We start from the raw sequence: 793 nt of genomic DNA on the forward strand, positions 1-793 counted from the left end.
TGAAAGTACACAGAATACTGTGTACATGACCTTACTGAAAGTACACAAAATATTGTGTACATGACCTTAGTAAAAGTACATAGTATACTGTGTACATGACCTTACTGAAAGTACATAGTATATTGTGTACATGACCTTAGTAAAAGTACATAGTATACTGTGTCCATGACCTTACTAAAAGTACACAGTACACTAATTCCATAATATCCTGATGCATGCTCAATAATCCAGGTAGAAAAATCCAAAAAAGTTCAATTTGGTCCTCTGGACATTCAAAAAAAAAAAAAAAGCAAAAAAATGTAGAAACGTTTCGTCTTTCATCCGAGAGACCTCCTCAGTCTGAGGTGCTGTATTCAGCTCAGTCTCTTAAATAGCACCTTCTCAGAGTGGATCAACCAGTTTGCTGCTGACAATCAAAACCAGCTGATCACATGCTCAAGAAGGACCATCAGCTTAACAATGGGTCATTAGCACACTGATGGCTGTTTACTATTCACAGAGGGCTGAGTGATACTAGCAATCACAGCATTGTAAGAGGGGGACAGTTGAACCCGGAGGCCTCCACCCCTGTTTAATGATGGACGATTTCTTTTCACAAAGATGGCCTCCTTTACTCCTCTCTCAAACCATCGTTCCTCTCTGTCCAGGATGTGAACATCTTCATCCCTGAAAGAGTGACCGCTGGCCTGGAGATGAGTGTAGACCGCAGAGTCCTGGCCTGATGATGTTGATCTTCTAATTCCATAACCTTAGTAAAAGTACATAGTGTACTGTATCCATGACCTTAGTAAAA

General features: G+C 40.4%; 1 protein-coding gene across 1 annotated transcript in view; it reads right to left on the reverse strand.

Annotated features, from left to right (window-relative positions):
• LOC119428564 (myotubularin-related protein 5-like) overlaps positions 1-793 on the reverse strand; it is a 39,331-nt gene that overhangs the window by 36,323 nt on the left and 2,215 nt on the right. The window lies entirely within an intron of this gene.

Source organism: Nematolebias whitei, chromosome 22 (assembly GCF_014905685.2).
Source record: "Nematolebias whitei isolate Nwh7 chromosome 22, NemWhi1, whole genome shotgun sequence".
Classification (NCBI taxonomy): Eukaryota; Metazoa; Chordata; class Actinopteri; order Cyprinodontiformes; family Rivulidae; genus Nematolebias; species Nematolebias whitei.